Below are 20,208 nucleotides of genomic sequence, written 5' to 3'. Positions count from 1 at the left end.
AGGTGGGACTGGAGAACTATTCAACCTATGCAGGGAACATATTCTAGTTTGCATGAAGAGTGTTATACTTTGCATATAGTGGTGTAGCTGTTAATGCATTTTCCACAGTAGGCTAATTGCTACTTTATTTTTGCTAATTAATTGCTTCGCATTCCTCCAAATAATAGCTACATTTGTAGAAAGGAAGAGTGTGGTTGCTTATTATTCTCCTAATAGGATAAAAGACCGACAGGGTTGACTTGATAACAACCAAACTATATGCTGGTCACATCTTATGTTTTTCTCTGAGGATCCTCAAAGCAGCTGTGTTTAATCTCTGGACTTCAGGAGGATTGTTTTGATCTCATTGTCTTCCATGTGCTGTGTTGTGGATGTCCACTAATTAATACCACACAGCATATGGGACAAAACCTATTTTTGCCTTTATCACCAAGGAATCCATTTTTCATTTGTTTTTTGCAGAAATAAAGCGAATGTTCCTTGTCAATGTTTTAGTTGATGCTTTTGTGGGATGAATTACTTTAAATACGCTGATTGTTTATATATATATATATATATATATATATGCAATGCTTTGACCAGGAGATGAACCTTTTCATCTATATTATTTTGAGAAACATAGGAATGATGTTGTCAAAGCTGGAAAGGGTACAGAAAAGATTTACGAGGATGTTGCCAGGACTAGAGGGTCTGAGCTATTGGGAGAAGTTGACTAGGCTGGGGCTCTAGTCCTTGGAGTGCTGGAGGATGAGTGATCTTATGAATGAATGAATACGTTTATTGGCCAAGTATGTACACATACAAGGTGTTTGCCTTGATGCTCCACTCGGATGTGACAACACGACATACAGTAAACCATTAAGAAAGAAACATAAAACATTAAAACATTAAGAAAAAAACATTATAGTTTAAACATGTGAATGAAATAAAATACCAGAGCAAAAGGAGGCTACAGATTTTTGGTTATTGAGCATAGCTCCTGATCAAAAAGCTGTTTTTATGTCTGGCTGTGGCGGCTATGACAGTCTGGAGTCGCCTTCCAGGGGGAAGTGCTTCAAAGAGTTTGTGGCCTGGGTGAGAGGGATCAGAGATGATCTTACCCACTCGCTTCCTGGCCCTTGTAGTGTTCAGTTCGTCAATGGGGGGAAGGTTCTCAGTTGATCGAACGATTCGCTGCAGCCTCCGGATGTCGTGCTTGGTGGCTGTGCCAAACATGACCATGATGGAGAAGGTGAGGACGGACTCTTATGATGGCAGTGTAGAATTGGGCCATCATTGCCTGTGGTAGATTGTGCTTCCTCAACCACTGCACAAAGTACATCTTCTCTTGGGCCTTTTTCACTGTGGAGTCGATGGTGGCCCCCCATTTAAGGTCGTTGGAGATGATGGTCCAAGGAACTTAAAAGACTCCACAGATGTGACTGTGGTGTTGTTGATGGTGAGTGGGGGGAGGGATGGAGGAGCTCTCCAAAGGTCTACTATCAATTCCACTGTCTTAAGAGCACTGAGCTCCAGGTTGTTGCAAAGGCACTAGTTCTGTGTTGTCCCAACATATAGAGGCGTATAAAATCATGAGAGGAATAGATCGGGTAGATGCACAGAGTCCCTTGTCCAGAATAGGTGAATCAAGGACCAGAGGATTAGGCTTAAGGTGAAGGTTTAATAGGTATCTGAAGGGTAACTTGTTCACACAAAGGATGGTGGGTGTATGGAATAAGCGGCCAGAGCAGGTGGTTGAGGCAGTGACTACGGCAACATTTGAGAAGCAGTTAAACTGCACAAGGATCGGAAACGTTTGGCGAGATATGGACCAAATGTTGGCAGGTGGGATTAGTGTAGCTGGGACACATGGCTGGTGTGGGCAAGTTGGGTTGAAAGGCCTGAATCCACGCTGTATCACTCAATGACTCTATGACTATGACATGTTTGTTATGTCATCCTGCACATTTTGTGCTCTTAAAAATTAGGGATAGTGATATAAAAATACTACGTTATAGATTTGTACCATAAAAACCCTTATATCTTAAATGTTGACAGATGGATAGAAAACACACAATTTCTAAGGCTACATAAATATGAGTACTCTGAATGATTCTTGCCCACTCCATTCTTATTATGTCTGTGATGGAACAAATGTGCATGACATTTATATTGGTGCTGTGCAGGAGGACAACATTTCCGCATCTGTACTACTCCTAGCATGTGGAAAAAATCTGGAAATCACCTTTGATCATTTAAAGTGTGTGGAAATGGAGAAAGTGATGACAGAAATACATTTATTTATAGAATTGTGGATGCAGGACACTAAATGAACCTTTAGGGCTGAGACATCAACTGCAGGAGAAACCAGGCAGCTCGGAGTTTCAAAAAGGATCACCCAGCAGCATTCTGCAGGTTTCTTTCAATAGAAGTAAAACAAAGAGGCGAGCTGGCGTATTACTGACTGTTGCCAAGATACACATTCTTTGTAAGTTGTGATTGCAGGGGAAAACAGAGAACAATTGATAAATCTTAGTCTCAGATATTTCCTATAATTTGGAATAATTTTGTTTTAATTTTGGGATACAATATGGAAACAGATTTATTGGCCCAACGGGTCCCCACCGACTACCGATCATCCACACACTAGCTCTATGTTGCCCCACTTTTGCATGCTACACACTAGGGGCAATTTACTGCAGCCAATGAACCTGCAAACCTACACATCTTTGAAATGTGGGTGGAAACCGGAGCACCCGGGGAAAACCCATGGGAAAATGTGTAAACTCTGCACACGCAGTACCCAAGGTCTGGATCTCTGGCGCGGTGAGGCAGCAGATCTAGCACTGTGCCACCCCAAATAAACCTGTTGTCCTGAGGGGAAGTGATAAAGTTGCCTGGCCTGACAAACACTATGTCAGCCACTTGTTCCGTACTCTACACGTTGCTGCTCTGGAAATCTGGAATGAGCATGCAAAAAAAATGTTCAAAGAAAGGGTGGAAAGAGTGGAAAGAGAAGATTTATGAGGATGTTGTGAGGACTCGATAGCCTGAGCTATAGAGACAGGTTGAGCAGGATAATAACTCTATTCCTTGGAGTGCAGGAGGATGAGGGGTGATAAAATCACGAAAGGAATAGATCGGGTCGATGCAGTCTCTTGCCCAGAGTAGGGGAATCAAGGACCAGAGGTTTAAGATGAGTGGGGAAATAATTAATAAAAACCTGAGGGAAACTTTTTCACACAAAGGATGGTGGGTGTATGGAACAAACTGCCGTAGGAAGTAGATGAGGCAGGTACTTTGGCAATATTTAAGAAACATTTAGAAAGGTACTGTACATGGATAGGACAGGTTTAGGGGTATATTGGCCAAATGTAGGCAGGTGGGACTAACGCAGATGGGACACGTTGACTGGTGTGGGCAAGATGGGCCGATAGGCCTGATTCCACACTGTAGGACTGTGACTCCATAACTGATCTGCTCTGAAGATTGGCCTCAGATCAGCTTTCAGCATGTTCTCTACCTTGTTTACAATCTTACCCTTGAATAATCGCCTTCACTTTCATTGTTCCCTGAGGGTGACTGGATAATCTAATGTTTTCTTTGTGTAGTAATCTGATGACTCCCAATGGTTCAATCTGATCCCATCATGATTACTACAAATCAGCCTGATTTTGTTTAATTGCGCGAGCTTTAAGTATTTGAGAGTTCCGAATGGAGCATTGCCACCCACTTGCAGGAAATGGCGTAGGCATCGAAGGAAATTAATCTATTTGACTGTTGTAACATAAGGACATAAGACACAAGAGCAGGAATAGGTTTACAGCCTCATGACACTGCTCTATGATTTAGTAAGATTTTGACCAAACCAATATTTGACCTCAAATTATTTTTTTCTGTTTGGCTTCTTAACCCTTGATTTCCCCATAGTTTAAAAAATATATATTTACCTCAGACTTAAATATATTTCTGGGATGAGAAAATCCGAATATTCACAGCCACCTAAGAGAAGAAATTCCTCCTTATCTCAGTTGAGTGATGACTCTCTCCCATGTCAGTGCACACCACCACCCGCCCCTTCCCCTCTCCCTATTGATTCTACCTCTGATCAATGGAAACACATAGATTAGCTGCCTACAACTAAAGTATCCAATAAGCTTCAACGCCTTCAACTCTCTATTTTCTGAATTCCAGTGCGCATCTCGGAATCCCGAACCTTCCTCATGAGAAAAGTGCCTCATCTTAAAAATCATCCAATGTTTTAGTATTAGTTTTAGAGATACAATGTGAAAACAGGTCCTTCAGCCCATTGAGTCCGCACCAACCAACGATAAACCCGAGCACTAGCACTATCCTACCCACTAGAGACAATTTACAATTTTACAAAGCCAATTAACCTACAAACCTAAAGATATTTGGAGTAGTGGGAGGAAACCGCATCACCCGCAAAAACTCACACTGTCACAGGGAGAACGCACAAACTCTGTACAGACAGCACCCGTAGGCAGGATCTGGCAATGTAAGGCAGCAACTCTACTGCTGCGCCACTGTGCATCCTTGGTGCACTAACTCTGAGGCAAGTAAAACATTTTTTAGACAAGGTGTGCAAAACTGTACACAGTTCTCCAGGTATGGCCTTCCAATGTCTTGTTTCAAACACTTTATATTCCAACATCTATGCAATAAAGGCCAACATTCAATTTGCTTGATGTACCTGCATGCTAACATTATGTTTCTGGTACATGGAAACCAGACCAGAGTCATTGATTCATACAGCATGAAAGCAGGCCCTTCAGCCCAAATTGCCCATGCCAACCAAGATGCCCATCTACATTAGGCCCACCACATTAGGCCAATATTCCTCTAAATCTAAATCTGTGTAAAAAAGTTACCTCTCTGATTCCGATTAAATCTCTCCCCTCCTAACTTAAACCTACATCCTCTGGTTCCTGATTTACCTATTCTGCATTTACCTTGTCAATTCCTCTCATGATCTTATATACTTTATAAGATCACCCCTAATTCTCCTGCACAGTACATGAATAATTAATATTGGGCAAAATTTAAATAATAATTTTTCCATTCTACCTGCCAAAATAGATAACTTTGCACTTCACCCTGTATCATGGCCTTGCACTTAACTTGGCCATGTAGAGGCCAAGTACATGGATATTTGTAAGGCTGAGATAGATAGATTCTTGATTAGTTCGGGTGTCAGGGGTTATGGGGAGAAGATAAGAGGGAAAGATAGATCGATCAGCCATGATTGAATGGTGGAGGAAGTGGAATGGCCTACTTCTGCTCCTAAAACATATGGACTGATGAACATATTCCTTAGCATACTCTGTGCTATCCTCACATTTTACTTTCCCATGTTGTATATTGTTAGCAGACTTATATACATTAAACATTGTCCCTTCATCTAAATTATTAAATGGACTGTGAATAGCTGAGTCATCAGCTCTGATTCCAAGGAACTACTGTGGTTACTCCAGAGTCACATAGAAAGTTTCTCTTTTATTACCGTATTTTCTTTCGTCCATTTATCCAGCCTCTAATCTTGGTATTAGTTTGGTCAGTCCCATGCACACTTGATCTTGGAATAATCTTTCAAGAGTTATTTTATTAAATATATTTAAGAAATCCAAACGTACTGAAACCACTGTCTACCCTTTACCAGCATTGCTAGTAATGCTGCCAAAAACTCTTAACTTAAATGTCTATCACAATCCCACAGACTCCATCATCTGTCTTGTCTAAAGTTTAGAAACAAGCAGCTGATGGTGGTTCACAAACCAAAAGACACAAAATGCTCGAGTAACTCAGTTGATCATGTAGCAATTGTGGGGAACATGGATAGAGGATGTTTCAGGTTGGTAAACTGTAAGGTGGTTGTATGGGCTGGATAACATATTTTGCCTTTTCTATGGTTAATTCTTTCTTGAGAGCTGTCTTGAGAAAACTTGAAATGGAAAGTAAAATAATGAATCACATAATCATTGTAAACTTTTAATGAGATAGACTCATAATGCGCATGAGTAGAACATTATAGACTTTTGCTTTAGACTTTAGAGACACAGGCACTTTGGCCCATCAATTCCACTCCAACCAGCGATCATCCCACACTCGAGCATTATCCTGCACACTAGGATAATTACAATTTACAGAATTAATTTACATTTGCAAATTACAGAAGCCAATTAACCTACAAACCTGTATGTCTTTGGAGTGTTGGAGGAAACCGGAGCAACCGGAAAAAACCCATGCATGTCACAGGGAGAACGGACATAATATGTGTGCTGACTTCCCACATCAGGATCAAACCCGGGTCACTGGCGCTGTAAAGCAGCAGCTCTACTGCTGCACCACCATGCTGCCCTTCCATTTATTCACTGATGTTAACTTATACCTTTTGATGGATTTAACTTTGTCCTTACATTTGCTTTCAGTGTTTCTTTAACCCAGCTGAAGAGTTAAAGATATATTATGCTGTCTATGTATTAAACCTAACTTGCATATTGATTGCAGGTCATTTCTTTCCACCGCATACTGGAGACATTAACGTGTTTAGTACCAGTATCATAGGGTAGGATTTATAGTATAATTTTATGTATGTGATTTCCAGAGTATACATAACGTTAGCATTATGAAATATATTTAAACATTTAAGTGCAGATGTAGCAAAATTTGATTATTGAAGATGTTCTTTTGATTAGGTTCATCAGGTATTATCTCATATTAATACATTGAAAAGTAATTTTGTTCAATTTGTGTGCACAGTTCAACTAAGGTATTGGAAGTGTACCTTCCTGTTGCCAGAGCAACAGCAGCAATTTAGTCAGTGACCTTTTAAATACAATAGAGTTTTTTTACATTCTCTCTGAAATCGTGCATTGATGATTTATATTAAACACTTGACATAAATTACCATTACAATGAAAGTTGGCAACACTGGTTAGACATATTTTTAGACATAAAAATAGTTGTCAAAGAGAAAATTAATTTTTGCCATCACTGGGTTTTGTGTGAAAGGGACGGGGAGCGGATTCTCCCCATTAGTGTAGACTATAGTTTTCTACATACAGACTTGTATTGTATTGTATTGTATTCAAATTTATTGTCATTGTCTCAATTTGAGACAACGAAATGAATTTCCCTTACAGGCAGTATCATAAAAAAATCACAAAAAAATAATAAAAATAAATAATAAATAAATAATACAACATATTAAAAATAAAATTGAAATTGAATTAAAAACTTTAAAAAAAGCACAAACACAGAAAGTCCACGACACAACATAAAAATCCAGTTGTCAACCCGCAGTCGCCGAGAAAATGGTGGAAATTTTTGCCCCATCATCAGGGTTCTTGCCGGAGTCTGCAGCTCCTGAAAGGCCGACGGCAGAGGGAATCCCGCGGATCCATCAGCGCCGCCCCAGCTCCGCAAACCGCAGCTCCATGATGTTGGTGCAGCAGGTTCCTACCCCGGTAAGGCATCGCCAAAGTTCCAGCGATATCCGGTCGATCCCGGCAGGAAAGCCAAAGTTAGGTAACTGTGGGGGGAGGGGGGGAGCGAGGACGCGACTCGAATAATAGTTTTCTCACCAGGAGCGGCCGAGGACGGTATCCCCCGAGTCCCCCACATAAAAACACCAAAAAACACAAAAAAAACACACTTTAACATAACTAAATAAACAAAAAAACAAAAAGATACCGGGCTGTAGGTGGAGGCTGCTGGCACTAGCGCCACCGGAAGTACAAAGTGCAGATATAAAAGAAAGTTAGAACGGAGACGAGGAAACATTTTTTCTCACAGAGAGTGGTGAGTCTGTGGAATTCTCTGCCTCAGAGGGCGGTGGAGACCGGTTCTCCGGAAGTGGCGGCGCTGTGAAACGGCTGCGGCTCGCCTGCAGTCTGTCTGTTTTTATTTTTTTGTGTTGGTTTTTTTTTGGTCTTGTTCAGTTAAACTTTTGGTTATTAGGTTGTGTTATGTGTGGGGGGGGTGGCTGAAACAAGGCTTTCTGTCTCTCCCTTCGGTGGAATGCGACTTTTTCTTGTCGTATCCCCCTTCTCTTCCCCGTCTGAGCTGAGGCCTAATGGCGGAGCTGGCGGCCTCCAACCTGCGACCGACCTCGAGGCTCCGGAGGTTGAGCCAGCCAGGACTTACCAACGCGAGGCTGGCCGTCTCCGAGCTGCGGCGGCGTTCAGGCAGCAGCACGACTCGGCGCTCTGGTGAGGGCGGATGGCGTGGGGCTGAGACACTCCCATGAGGGCGACTCGGCTCCTGGCTAGAAGGCGCTCCCATGTGGGCGGCCCGGTGCGGGGCTGAGACGCTGCCGTGTAGGCGGCCCGGTGTGGGCTGAGGCTCCCGGTGGGCGGCCCGGACGGGGCGGGACGGTGCTCCGGTGGCTGAGGTGGCGTTCTGGCGGCGGCGACCTGAATCCGGGGCTCGGCCGTGGGCCAGTGGACGACATCGTCATGAGCTCACGGGTCTCTGGAGCCTGTTTTCCGGAGCTCCCGTGGCAGCAGCTGTGTCCGCTGGACTGGAGGGCGGCAGCTTCGACCACCTCCGGGCCGCAGAGCTTGAACCGCGGGACTGACTTACCATCGCCCCGTGGGGTATCGCCTCAGCGCAGAGGGAGAAGAGGAGGGAAGAGACAGCAACCCTAAGACTTTTGCCTCTATCACAGTGAGGAGGTGCTTGGTGAACTCACTGTGGCGGAGGTTAATTTGTGTTTATTGTGTGTTGTTTATTATTACATGTATGGCTGCAGGCAATGACATTTCGTTCAGACCAAAAGGTCTGAATGACAAATAAAGGATTCAATTAAATTCTCTGGATGCTTTCAAGAGAGAGCTAGATAAGGCTTTTAAAAATAGCAGAGTCAGAGGATATGGGGAGAAGGCAGGAGTCGGGTACTGATTGGGGATGATCAGACATGATCACATTGAATAGCAGTGCTGGCTCGAAAGGCCAAATGGCCTACTCCTGCATCTATTGTCTATTGTCTATAAAGTGCAGATAAAACACAGGTGAGATACCAAACGATTGCAGGGTGGCTAATGTTCAAGATGGACTGCAGGAAAAGCCTGGCAACTATACACCAGTGAGCCTGTGATAGGCAAGTTAATGGAGAGGATTCTGAGGAATAAGAAATATATGTATTTGGATAGACAGCGGCTGATTAAGGATAGTCAGTATGGTTTCGTAAGGGGATCAGGGGTTTATGTAGAGTGATACTGAGTTGGATGATCAGCCATGATCATTTTAGGCTCGAAGGGCCGAATGGCCTACTCCTGCACCTAATTTCTATGAGTTTTTTGTATGTGGGAATCAAGTTTACGAATCTGATTTGAGTTTTTGAAGAAGGGCAAAGGTTGATGTGGGCAAAGCCACAGGCGTCTTTATGGACTTCAGCAAAGCATTTGATAAGGGTCTGCTTTGGTAGGCTGCTCTGGAAGGGAAGAACACATATAATCCAAGGAGAGCTACCCAGCTAGATAGAGAATTGGATTTCAAAGGTTTCAAAGGGTACGTGTACCAATTAAGGTACAGTGATATTCATATTGATGAGGGGGAGGTTGTTTTTCTGGAGAGGTGGTGTGCCTCAGGGCTCAGTGCTGGGCCCATTGCTGTTTGGGGTTTATATCAACAATTTGGATGAAAATGAGCAAGGCATGATTTGTAAATTTGCAGATTACACTAAAGTGGGTGGTAGCGTAGATGACGAAGATGGTTATCAAAAATCACAGCAGGATCTTGAAAATTACTGTAGAATCCTGTTGCGCAAGTGGGCTGAGGAGCAGTTAATGAAATTTAACGCAGATAATTTGTGGTGTTGCATTTTGGGATGCACCATATAAAGCATCTTATCAGGGTGAATCAGTTTGGTTTGTGAAAAATTCCATCCGCAAGAAATTGCAATGAATTGTCGACACAGTCCAGACCATCATACAGGTTCACAAGTTCACAAGTTATAGGAGTAGAATTAGGCCATTCAGCCCTTCGAGTCTAGTTCGCCATTCAATCATGGCTGATCTCTGCCTCCTAATCCCATTTTCATGCCTTCTCCTCATAACTGTTGACACTCGTTCTAATCAAGAATGTGTTTATCTCTGCCTTAAAAATATCCACTGCCAACCTCCACAACACTCTGTGGCAATGAGTTTCACAGATTAACTACCCTCTGACTAAAGACGTTTCTCCTCACCTCCTTTGTATGATGGCAGCCTCTGCCTACAGTCTGTCTGTTTTTTCATCTTTTTGTTCTTTTTAGTCTGTTTAAAAAGTATGTTTTGGAAGTTTCTTAAGGGCCTGTCCCACTTACGTGTCCTTGGCACGCAAATTATGTGACCTCGTGGTCGCGTTGAGCCGAGACGGTCAAGCAAAGGTCGGGCGTGATTACATGTGTAGCACAGTCGTCTGGAGCACGTGGCGTCATTTGAAGATGGACGCACAATGCAGGAGTAACTCAGCAGGTCCTGCAGCATCTCTGGAGAGAAGCAATGGGTGTCGTTTCGTGTTGAGACTCTTCTTCAGTCTGAAAAGAAGGGTCTTGACCTGAAAGGTCACCCATTGCTTCCCTCCAGAGATGCTGCCGGTCCCACTGAGTTACTCCTGCATTTTGTGTCTATCTTCAATTTTCTTGGCCCCGCTCTGGGAGTAGAAGTGGGGGCGGATCCGGACCGCAACGGCCGTGAGCCCCAGGCCGAGTTCGGCGATCGTTTGCCTGCTTCTGCTGCTGTTGAAGGTGACACGTTGCATCGCGCCAGGGTCTTGGGCCTGTCCCACTTTGGCCGTCAGTTCCGCGACAGGCCGTTGGCGTGCAAAGATTTTGTTCACTGCAAGAATTTTGGAGCCCCGCGCGATGTCGGGACCGGCCCCGCACAACTCCATACCCCTCCGCGCTTCTAAGTGGGACCGGCCCCGCGTGGCCATACGGTGCCCGTACGCCTCAAGCGAACGCAATGTTGCGTAATTTGCGAGCCAAGGACGCATAAGTGGGACAGGCCCTTAAGTCCTTTTATCTGTGGGAGGTGGGGAGGGTAAGGGGGAAACCGTTTCCCAGTCACTTCCAGTCGCGTTTTCGCCTCCCCCCTCACAGCCTACCATCTGGATTGGCGTGGCCTCTCCTGCCAGAGACCGACCAGAGCTTCAGCGGCGACGCAGCACTGATTTGCCATCGCAGAGCGGACAATGCCTTATCGGAGATTGCTTGTTGAAGCTCCGGAATGTTGGGCCTGCTGATTTATCATCGTGGAGCTGTGGTTGCGGAGCTTCTAGCCACGGGCAGCGCTGATGTTAACATGGCGGAGTCCTAGTGATCCCTTTGCCGAGGACCGCCAGTGTTGAATCTCCACCCAGCTCGGCCTGTGGACTTCGGGAGCGGTGGTCTCCGTTAAGAAGTGGCCGATTCGCAACTCCAAGCCGCTGAGAATGTTCTTCCATTCCGACGTCGGAGTTCCGATCATCCCGGCGAGAGAGCCTGAACAGCGGGAGGCCCTGACCACGGGTAAACACAGAGGGAGATGACCAAACTTTATTGCCTTCCCTCACAGTGCGAAACATTGATTCCGCTGTAGGGGGATGTTTATGTCAAATTCTATCGTGTGTTGTGGTGAAATGTACAAAGTCAGTGAGATCTGTATGGGTGCAGGAGGTAGCACCAATGCAGTCATCGATGTTGCAGAGGTAGAGTTCGGGGAGAGGGCCCTGGTACACCTCGAACAAAGATTGTTCAACGTACCCTACAAAGAGGCAGGCATAGTTTGGGCCCATGAGCGTGCCCATAGCTACGCCTTGGATTTGGACCCGCATCTCCTCCTCTTTCGGCTTTCCGCAGAGACCGCTCTCTCCGTAACTCCCTGGTCAATTCGTCCCTTTCCACCCAAACCACCCCCTCTCATGGCACTTTTCCTTGCAACCGCAGGAAATGCTACACTTGTCGTTTTACCTCCCCCCTTGACTCCATCCAAGGACCAAAGCAGTCTTTCCAGATGCGGCAGAGGTTCATCTGCACCTCCTCCAAACTCATCTATTGCATCCGCTGCTCTAGGTGTCAGCTGCTCTACATCGGTGAGACCAAGCATAGGCATGGCGATCGCTTCGCCCAACACCTCCACTCTGTTGCGACCTGATCTCCCGGTGGCCCAGCACTTCAACTCCCCCTCCAATTCAGAATCCGACATTTCTGTCCTGGGCTTCCTCCATATCCAGAGTGAGGCCCACTGCAAATTGGAGGATCAACACCTCATATTTCGCTTGGGTAGTTTACACCCCAGCGGTATGAACATTGATTTCTCCTGGTAGTCCCTGCTTTCTCCTTTCTTTCCCCTCCCATTCCCAGCTCTCCACAGCCCACTGTCTCTTCCTTTCTTCTTCCCCCCCCACCCTCACATCAGTCTGAAGAAGTGTCTTGACCCGAAACATCGCCTATTTCCGTTGCTCCATAGATACTGCCTCACCTACTAAGTTTCTCCAGCAATTTTTGTCTACCTTCGATTTTCCAGCATCTGCAGTTCGTTCTTGAATATGACAATGAAATGTTCTTTAACACTTGATGTCATCAAATACTAACCAGTTTTAAAATGGGAGCTTTAAAATTGGAAAAGTATAAATAATGGGAAGGTTGTAGAACAAGAAGAAGTTACCGGGACAAGCAGGTTTAAACCACGGAGCAAAATTACAAGAGTATATTTGGGATTTTTTTAATCAAAGCATCACCAGAAAGTGAGCCAAAACAGAATGTTAACCAACAAATAAACTGCTGGAAGAACTCAGTGGGTTAAACAGTATATGTGGAGGCAAAGGGCTGGTTGATATTCCAGGGTAGAACAATAATTACATATGGTAGGTGAAGAGGATGTGGGCTAGAACTCTGATCATTAAATATTTATACTATTTCAGTTTGTAAAAAGGCTTTATTGGACCATTTCAGTTGTAGCTTTCCATGCAGGTTCATTACCATTTGCCTTTGTTAGTTATTTCCAGCTTTTAATTTGCATTGAAAACCGATTGAGGTCAGAGTTGGGGTGTCACCATTATAACTAGTCCCCCTGATCTCCCAGTATCACATTAACAGTGAAAAACTCTGGAGCAGATAACATTTACATTAGTTTTATCTGCACAAATTAATTTCTATCATTGGGTAAAATTACCCAAGCAAAATATAATGAAGCATTCTTGCCATGCACTATATATCTTTGCATTCGAAGCATTGATTTGCACGATGTAGTTTAAAATATTCAACTGTCAAAGCAAATATTAATAAAATTACCCAAATGACAATATAAAATCATTATTCATTGTGATGGATACATTTCAAGTACCGTGCTGGTTAATCTTTTGAACAGTTACTGTTCTTTGGCAATATTAATTATTTTTGGGGGTATAATACATCTAAACTATCTTTATATTTGCAAGTTATCTTCCTGGATTCACCTCTCAGGAACAATGGATGTTATTTTGATGAATATTGGCCATGTGAAGGACACACAATAGGGCTGTATGTTTTATGTCATAATGATAAATCTCAGCATGAAAGCATTCTTGAAGAGATTATATGGCATAGGAAAAATAAATTACCAAGCAGAATCAGCATCGATAACTCACAATAGAAGAGCTATATGAATAATCTGCTTGCTCTTATGTTTTTTATGTTGCCGTGTTTTTTCAATCTTCCAGCATAAGGGTGAAGTTATTATTGGTTAATATTAGGAATGACTGTACACTTTCTGAGAAGGGCCGATAAGATTAGGATGGATCAGGTGAGGGTAAGTAGCAACACTGTTCATTTTATTTAATATTTGCCCATTAAGTTAGGACGGCAGAGTGGTGCAGCTGGTAAAGCTGCTGCCTCACAGCACCAGAGACCTGAGCATGATCCTGGCCTTGGCTGCTGTCTGTGTGGAGTCTGCACATTCTCCCTGTAACAGCATGGGTTTCCTCTAGATGCTGCAGTTTCCTACCACATCCCAAAGATGTTGGGGTTTGCAGGTTAATTGGCCTCAGTAAACTGCCCTAGTGTGGAGGGAATGGATGAGCAAGTGTGAACTAGTGTGAACAGATGTCCGAAGATCAACGTGGACCTGTTGGGCTGAGGGACACGTTTTCATGCTATGTCGTTAAACTAAACTAAACTGAATTATTCTGGTAATTATGAAGTCAACATATGGTGGCACCCTCTACAGCACACTTGAGGTCTGTGTGAACACAATAAGTAACTTATAAGAAGAAAGCTTTTCACTGTACCTCAGTATAGGTGACAGTAATAAACCCAAGCCTAAACCAAAAGCTATAACCTCAACCAATAACTTGAGAATAATATCTTGATTACTGCTTTTAATTGTACCAATGGGAATGCCAAACGTTCCTGCTTGATGCTGAGACCAGTTGGCCTCACTGTTACACTTACTGCAATATCCAGGCCTTTGTACTTCTGGCAACACATGCTTATTAATGAGTTAAAATCCAATGGATGGCAACTTTTTAATTTAAATATGACCAAGCAAGCATAATTTACTCATAATTCCAAATTTATTTTGAATTAAAAGCTAATTTGGTGTAGAATTTTTATCATTTAATATGAATAACAGTAAAAATGGTAAATCAAATCCAGTGAACTATGATATTCTGCATTTGAAATGCCAGCTATAGGGCAGAGATATATCATGAGTCAAATGGGTTATTTTGCAATACAAAATGTCCCTGAAGAAAAGACAAATTTAAAGCTGGTTTTACAGCAGTTATCAGAAGCAGCTTAAACAAGGGATCAAAAACAACAATTACCAAAGACAAAGATTGCTAATTATTTATATATAGGTCATGTTGGGAAGATTTAGTGGTAGACTTACATATCACAAAGCAAACTAAAATTATGTGAGGAATATTTAAGTTGGGTCCAGGTACCTGATGCCACAGAACATTTGAGATGTGAACAAGCAGAACTCTTTGATCCAACATCCAATACCAGGTCTAACAGAAGCAGGCCCTAGAATATCTTCACTCTTGTCACTGTCAGAGGTGGAAAGAACAGGTGTGTGCTGTGAAGGTAGATGGTGTGCCAATGAAGTGCATTAAACAATATTCAACAAATTAATTCAATTCCTTGTCATTACATGATTCATCAAAATTATCTTGCAGCAAGATTCTCTGTAGTTGCAGGCCAATGTTCAGAATTATCAAACAGTAAGAAAATATGTTATTTGAACTTAGGATTCAAGTTGAGAATTGATCTTGATAGGTAGTTGAACTAACTGTATGTTCAGAGTTAAGTTCTGAGTAGCAAGGACTTTGTGTTAATGACACATGATCAATTAGAAAGGAATACTTACCATATCTATACGTGGAATGAGTCAACAGAATTGATATTAACCAGGAAGCAGCAACATTAAAGTTAGACCAAGTTCTGGATAAAACAAATTAATTTAATAAAGTGAACTTTACATTCAGGAGATCACATTTCTGAGAATTAAGAAGGGAGAAGAAAAATGGAACAATATCATCTTCGCTGCACTGAAGATAAATGTCCTGTGAAAAGATAGTCATTGTGCAATTGTATTTTTGGTGAAGAATAATACATATGGAAACTATGGCAGGAAACAAAGGTGGGTAGAAAAAAAAAACAAGATTCAAGAACTTGCTGCCAAATATTACAAAAATGTAAGTGAATTATAGAATCAGAATCATACTGCACTGGAAGTGCTTTGGGATCAATGTCCCTTTTATAATTTATTTAATGGAATGGCTTCAACCAACTAGTCAGAATGAGCTACTCTTTTCCCATTACACACTAAAATATCCATGAAAAAGTATAGATTCAATTCAATACTGGATGATATGTATGAATCTATTTCCATCAATCTTTTTAGGTAAAACATTCTATGTTTAACGTTACTGTACAATTTCTTTATTCGGTCTACCCTCCTGGATTCTTTGCCAAGATATTTCAGTCTATATCTTTTAATTACTGGCCCTTGTGGTAGCAGTTACAGGTTCTTGTTATTAAATTCCTGCATCATTTTGAACAACTTTAACACATTTTTGGACCATTAAACATTTAAAAACAAAAAAACATATGCACATTTATTGGTAATGACTGTTTAGTACATTTTTAAAAATGTAATTAAGTTTAAACTAAATGAAGAGCACAGGTGGGACTTCTCTTCCTTCCATCATGGACATGGGATACAAGCGCTGTCTGATTAGAGCTAAGGGCATTACCAGAGCCCCCACACACCCACAATTTGGACTGTTTATACTGCTTAACTCTGGGAGGAGGTACCGCAGCATGAAGAGCGGGACAACCAGGTTCTGCAACAGCTTCATCCCCCAGGCCATAAGATTACTGAACAATCAACAAAACCGAGGCTAGAACTTTTTAAATATCGACACTTTTTAAAAACTTTTTATATATATTTATTTTACAGAACCATGCACATGAAGCATTTTTATGGACAAATCTAGCACTTTTTACTATTACCTGATTTTGGAGAGGCAAATGCAACAAAATTTCGTTCAAGGTGCACTGTGTCTAGGTGTATATCTGAATGACAATACAGTTTTCATTCATTCATTCAATCATACATTCAATCATTCATTCATTCATGCATTCATTCATTCATTCAGGTGTGTCACTTGTCGTGTACATATATATCGCAGGTGCCTATCGATGTAAATCTTTGGATTATCAGTAATAATTTTCGCTTCATGCTTCAAATAAATTCTTAATTAAAAAAAAAAATCCTACAATGAATCCAAAGGCAGTTTTTAATTTAATTAAAAGCTGAGCTCAATGGGCTGAGTAGCCTTCCTCACCTCCACTGATTTTATGATCTTTTCTTATGAGGACGATCTTGTGGATAAAAGAGTAACACATTCATAGCAGGACAACAAAACCAATGGATTAAAGGTCTCAGTGATGAACTTGAGTGGTAAGTGTAGTCTAGTGGGAGAGGTCATCGCTCCATATGTTTAGCGGGGCAACCATTCTTATTGACCACCGAACCTCAAATGTTAGATATCTCAGTACAATGTTTATAATCTTAGAAGGCAGCACAGTGACCCAGTGGTAGAGTGCTGCCTCACAGTGCCAGAGACCTGGGTTCTATCCTGTCTTTGAGTGCTGTCTAGGATAGAATAGTCAGTGGACTCGGTGGGTCAACAAGCCTGTTTACAAGCTGTACTAAGCTAAACTAATTGCCCTCTCTTTTATTTATGTCTAATAAAGATATTAAGGATATTAACATTGATAAAGGCAAACTGTAAAATTGTTACAACATCAGGTTTTAACCTTGGCTCGGCCAAAACTCTGAACATTAATAACCCATTATCTGTTATTTGTACTTGATCAGTTTATTTTTTCATGTGTGTATATATTTATACAATGGTATATGGACACGCTGATTTGTTTTGTAGTCATGCCTACTATGTTCTGTTGTGCTGAAGCAAAGCAAGAATTTCATTGTGGATAGATGGATTTGAAGCACGGAACCTGATAGTGTCTCATCATGCCTATTCACACCAACATACATTTCTCTGATAAGTAACCAAAGGCATGAGCCACCAGATGATTCCTATCGATGTAACCATTGCACCTTCTGGCCTCCATGAACCAAGATAATGGGAAGCTTGTCATTGTTCCTCACCACAGGGTGGCACAGTGGCGCAGCAGTAGAGTCGTTGCCTTACAGCTCCAGAGACCCGGGTTCGATCCTGACTAGGGTTCTTGTCTGTATGGAGTTTGTACATTTTCCCCATGATTCCATGAGATTTCTCTGTGTGTTACAATTCCTCCCACACTCCAAAGATGTACAGTATTGCAGGTTAATTGGCTTCAGTAAAAGTTGTAAATTGTCCCTAGTGTGTAGGGTAGTGCAAGTGGATGGGGTGATCGGTGGTCAGCGTAGACTTAATGGGTTGAAGGGCCTGTTTCCATGCTATAAGTCTAAAGTTTAAAGTCACAGATATTTACGCCGCTTCATGAAGAAACATTTTTGCAGAATAAAGATGTGTGATGCACGGAAGGCCACTGTAACCAAGGAAACAATTGCAAGCAAGTACGCAAGGTTGCCCCTTGAGCCGCCCAGTCATTGGAACTGGAACCAAAGCATCTCAATTGTCCCGTCCATGTATGATGTATGTGTGTGGTTGCATCTTTCCTGTACTGGGACAATGGGCCTGAAGAAGAGCGTTAGGAGTCAAAATCTCCCTGAATTAAACCTGTTCCTGTGTGTATTCGATGAGGACATCATGCAGATCTAAGTACCGATGGACAAGGCACTGTGAGTACTTCCCCATAGTCACCAAAGCCTTTGGATCCCCTCTTTTGCTGCAGTCCCACCATTAGGCTAAGGATCTTAAACTCCCCATAATACTCACACAAGGTGTGGTCTTACAAGGCCCTGCACAATTTGCTGTAGTACAATTGTACTCTGGCCTTTTCCACCATCTGCCTATCAACCATGCCACCCCTAACCCGTACGAACCTATTCCTGTCAGACTTTGTCCTACCCATCCTCTTTTCCAGCTTTCTCTCCCCCCCCCCTCCCCCACACACACACACAAGCAGTCTGAAGAAGGGTTCTGATCTGAAACATATACTATCAATGTACCCCTGAGAGGCTGCCTGATCCGCTGAGTTACTTCAGCATGGTCTTTGTTTTGTTTTTTTGCTGTAGTCCACCCTTGCTGCAGTATTTCATTCCTCTTACTATGAAGGCTGACATTTCTTTTTTCACCAACCTGCTTCACCTGTTGACTGATGAACAAGAACACCCAAATCTCACTGCAAATCCCTCTGTCCTAATCTGTTGTGATTCAATTACTAATCTGCCTACCTGTTTTGCCACTAAAGTAGATAACCTCACATCTGCAGGAACTTTCACAACTGCAGGGATTTGGCCATTCCCTGTCCAATTACTCTGGATCTTCCTTGCATCATACACTGACTCATCCAACTTTCTGTTTTTGCAGACATGGATATTACATTTAATTACCTAATCTACTGTATGTAATTAAAAAAATATTGTGGATAGATGGATTTGAAACACGGAACCTGATGGTATCTCATCATGCCTATCATTCAAAAAAGACCCTGTTGTCACCTCCTTCTAGATAACAATAATCTATTCTACATTTTCCTTGATCTTTGTCCCGTTTGATCTCTCATTTGCACACCCATATCTCTTGTTTGCCTCGCCCCTGACTCTCACTGAAGAAGGGTCTTGATCCGAAGCATCACCCATTTCTTCTATCCAGCGATGCTGCCTGTCCTGATGTGTTGCTCCAGCATTTTGTGTCTATCATTGGTTTATTCCATTCTGTTGCCTTTCTGCTGGCTCTCTGTCTGTGAGATTACATAGAAACATAGAAACATAGAAATTAGGTGCAGGAGTAGGCCATTCGGCCCTTCGAGCCTGCACCGCCATTCAATATGATCATGGCTGATCATCCAACTCAGTATCCCGTACCTGCCTTCTCTCCATACCCCCTGATCCCCTTAGCCACAAGGACCACATCTAACTCCCTCTTAAATATTACATTACTCCCAGCCCCAATAGTCTCCCAGTCATTTAATAATTATTTTATTGTTGCATGTAACTCGATACAGTGAAATGTGTTGTTTTGCATGCAAACCAGTAAAATCATACGATACAAAAGCACAATCATGATCATCAGTGATAGGAGTAGAATTAGGCCATTCGGCCCATCACGTCTACTCCGACATTCAATCATGGCTGATCTATCTCTCCCTCCGAACCCCATTCTCCTGCCTTCTCCTCATAACCTCTGACACCCATACTAATCAATAATCTATCTATCTGTGCCTCAAATATATCCACTGACTTTGTCGCCACAGCCTTCTGTGGCAAAATAAAATCCACAGATTCATCACCCTCTGACTAAAGAAATTCCTCCTCATCTTATTCCTAATACAACGTCGTTTAATTCTGAGGCTATGAGCTCTAGTCCTAGTCTCTCCCACTAGTGGAAACATCTGATCATGATCCGAACATTTATGATCATACAATCATAATAGATTGTAGTTTTAAAAAAAGTTGATTTATTCTGGGACAGTACACAAAGAGTAATCACATATCTGACATAATCCTGTAGCTATCAACTATCATGTTCTGGAAAATATCTCTGCACTTCATTCTACGGTGTGCTGGTAACCAAATGTTTTTCCTGCTTGGTTCAATGTCCGCTTCACACACTGTCATTTCTGAT

The sequence above is a fragment of the Leucoraja erinacea genome, chromosome 1 (assembly GCF_028641065.1).
Source record: "Leucoraja erinacea ecotype New England chromosome 1, Leri_hhj_1, whole genome shotgun sequence".
Classification (NCBI taxonomy): Eukaryota; Metazoa; Chordata; class Chondrichthyes; order Rajiformes; family Rajidae; genus Leucoraja; species Leucoraja erinaceus.
Note: the sequence above shows the minus strand (reverse complement) of the source record.